The sequence below is a fragment of the Mytilus galloprovincialis genome, chromosome 5, assembly GCF_965363235.1.
Source record: "Mytilus galloprovincialis chromosome 5, xbMytGall1.hap1.1, whole genome shotgun sequence".
Classification (NCBI taxonomy): domain Eukaryota; kingdom Metazoa; phylum Mollusca; class Bivalvia; order Mytilida; family Mytilidae; genus Mytilus; species Mytilus galloprovincialis.
In genome coordinates this window covers 13,536,152-13,539,856 of record NC_134842.1, presented here as the reverse complement: position 1 = coordinate 13,539,856, position 3,705 = coordinate 13,536,152, and the positions used below count along the sequence as shown (strand labels likewise).

Here is a 3,705-nt window from a genome sequence, read left to right as displayed (position 1 = left end):
TTTGCTTGTTGTTGTTCTTTGGTTTTCATGTTGTATCGACTGTTGTACTATTTGTTTACGCGTTTCTGTGTTGTAACTGATCTTGTGTGAATTTGTGTTATGTTTCTGTCACGTAGCGTTCTAGCGATATTTCTTGGCGTTATCGTAGGGCGGGTGGTTTAACATAACGTTGGTCTGGGTTCAACACACCATTTTATCTTGAAATGTCCTGTACCAAGTCAGAATAATGTCTGTCCATTTTAAACCTATTATATAAAACTGAGATTTTTGTCACCTAAATGCAGATTACCATTTGTGTTGTAGGGGAGATTACTCAAATTTTTTTGTATGTATCATAATCTGTATTACATCTCAATATTTGAACACCATTTTCTTACAAACTTATAGTTAATAAATAAGATTTATACCTAAGATGAAAAAAATAAAAAAAATAAAATATGGTACTTTTGATAACTATTCCATAAAGAAATGTTTCCAAACTACATTTAAGAGCCTCTTATGTCATGTGGGATCTCTTTCCTCGACTTTTTGTTTCTTGTTTCACAAGGATACTTAAGGTGGCTCACCCCAATAGTGACCCCCGGTAGAATTTTTTTATTTTCACATATTCTGTAGATTTTTGTATGCTGAATCCAAAAATGCAAAGAAAAAAGGGGGTCACCAGGCTCGTTTTCTCCTCAAATTGAAGCGAAATGTGCGATTTTGACCCTATTTCCAAACATGCCCACCCTTCCAACAATAACCGTTACATCAAATTCAAAGACTTTTAAAACCAAGTCAGTATGATTTTTATGTGAAAAAACATTAGAATTTGAAATGTAAATGTTTCCCTTGGTTGTTTTTGACTTAAAAATCCTTTTATTTTCAGATTAATGTCTAAATTTTGCATTTTCTAATTTTAGTTTAAGGCAAAAAATATTGGTTTAATCGATTTTTCGTAAAATTTCCCCGGTAGATTTTTTTTAAAAACAGATATGTCAAAGCTATGAACTTTTCGAACATTTTAAGGTAAAATAAAATGGGGGTCACCAGGCTTTTAAAAAAGTTACGAGCTTTTGTTTAACCCATCTACCCCATAAGGTCTGATTTCATTGCACTCCATTAATTACTTAATTGTGAATTCTTTATTGATGGCTTTAATAAAATAATGTTTGTAATTATATCAATAAACGATTGCTGAATATAAACGTGGTTATCGTATTACTGTTTGTTATCAAAAAGTGAAATTTTGATTATTTTGGTGAAATACGGTAATTTTGTCTGGCGCGAGTTGCTTCCCTCTAATTTGGCGCCATTATCGGACCAGAGGAATTTCAAGGTCGCCATTGCCGAGCAGCATACTATATTGATGAATACGACCATGTACATGCATAACAGACATTGTGGCGAATATACAACGATGAAGGTAGAGTTATTACATAAGAAAACATAGATTTCGATATATTAGGCAGCAAAATGTTATCAGTATAACGAAAAATACAAACTTGGGGGTTGTCTCAAAATACTCGCTACTGTTGAAAATCACTGCGGCTGAAACCTTGCACGGGCTCAATTTCTGTTCCATGTTTAATATTATAGATCGTTATAGCTGGTATCTTATTTATGTGTTTATTTTACCTTTTACAGACAAGTTGTAAACATGTCTGGCCAGTTTTGCAAAATATCCGTGTGCAAACGGCCGAAGAGGAAGGGATGACATCTACTGTCATTTTTACGCTACCGTTAGCAATGGTTAGTGTCAATGAATTAGTCTTTTTTAATCATCATTTTTAATAACTTATTTCGTAGCCAAGTTAGGTTCATATTAGTCCGAGATTAGCCCCAGCTTGTCTGGCAAAACAGCCGTTGGACGTCAGAGAAATCTCGGACTAGGGTCATATATGTATGTGGGGTACCCCATAACTTCCATCGGGACAGTTTCTACTCCTTGACCCCAACTATATTTCCCTTCCCATTTTACTCTAACCCCCCCCCCCCCCCCTCCTTTTTACTTCAATTCTTCCATCTCCTTGCCCCAAGACAAAATATATTTCAAAGATACCCCCTTTTCCCTGATCCCTCATTCCCCTGTCTCCTTACCCCTGTCCACCCGTCTATTAAGGTCTGGGGTTTGATTGACTTCTTTATTTTCTTGAGAATATGATATAATTGGCCTAATTTGTAAATGATAAATCGTACAGTAGGAGGCAAACGAAGTATTCATCTTTATCAATCACAATTTGTTTACCGTTAACCCCCCCCCCCTAATTCTGTTAGGTATACAAAAATGTCTTAAGGTCTAGTAATAGAAGTATCAGGGTTAAACATGTACAGAATGCAGCCATAAGTATTTGTCACTTGAGATTTTTAGCTGTTCATATATATTGTATATAATATAAAAAAGAAGATGTGGTACGATTGCCAATAAGACAACTATCCACAAAAGACCAAAATGACACAGACATTAAAACAACTATAGGTGTATAGGTCTACCAACGTTATGAAACTAATACACAATTAATGCATATATATATGCTTACTACATTGTACCAACAAACACACATGAAGTTTGAATTTTTGGTGGGGTCGCTTTTACTTTTCTAGAGTTATATGCCCTTTACAAATTAAAAAAATGCTGAAATTTTGTTCCTTTCTTTAACACAAGTTTGCTTCATCCAAATGTTCTGAAACTTATATGCAATGCTTACTACAACAACACTCAGATCAAGTACAAATTTGGGTGGTGTCACCCTTTTCATCCTTTATATGCAAGCGGCTGCTCATCTGTGTCCCATGGACACATTACCATTATGAACTAGTCTACATCTATATGCTTTTGAATGTCAATAATTGTTGATTTTCTGACAGAATTACTCTGATATTTAATTTCAGGCTGCAAGTACATTTGTACATGTACATTGCAAATGGAAGGAGTGAGCTTGGAATGTTCAACTTTACTTGGAAACTATTGGCAAAGTACTGACAGAATTTCATGAGAAGCCAGTATCATATTCTAGTCTTGCAACCGGAAACTATGCGTAAAGTGCTGAAACTTAAGAACAACATTCTACATGTATATATGCAATATATGTTGCCACAATCCACTTAAGGAGCTAAGATCAACTATAAATTGGAACTACATGTATATGCTTTAGTGCTGTCAAAATCCTTTAAAAAAATCAAATCAAAAGGACCTACTTCACCTATATATATAGCTACCTGTCCCAATGATGAATACAGATCATATATATGAGTCTACTCTTATAAATAAAACAGTGAAGGAGAATAAAAATAAAGAAAATATAGAGCTGATCAGCTAATGATTGTACATGTACATGATGTAGAAATGGCAACAATTCTTACATGTATACTAGTACATTGAAATTAATTATATTAATAGATGTTTTATAAATTTGATCTCATAGATATTAGAGGAATAAAATCAATCACGTTTCAAATATTTGATTTAGTTGAGCCTTTTTTTTAACACCAGTTTTCAGGACATATTATGGTATACCATTGACTGTCCGTCGTCAGCATGTCGGACATATACTCAAAAATAATAAATACTAATAGGTACATGTAGTAGTCAATATTGTGTAATCAATAGGTCATCTTCATGTATATTTGGTGTATGAAATGATTATTAAATGTCTTATCACAAATTAAAATATCAAATGAGAGGATGTGATATGATTGTAAATGAGACACAACAGACCAAATAAC

The 3,705-nt window shown here is 33.7% G+C and overlaps 1 long non-coding RNA gene across 1 annotated transcript; it reads left to right on the top strand.

Moving 5' to 3' along the window:
- The first annotated feature begins 1,073 nt into the window (after positions 1-1,073).
- Positions 1,074-3,433, top strand: LOC143075195 (uncharacterized). The gene is made up of 2 exons (XR_012978249.1): positions 1,074-1,405; positions 2,872-3,433. It is a non-coding gene; the product is annotated as an uncharacterized LOC143075195 (long non-coding RNA).
- The last annotated feature ends 272 nt before the right edge of the window (positions 3,434-3,705 follow it).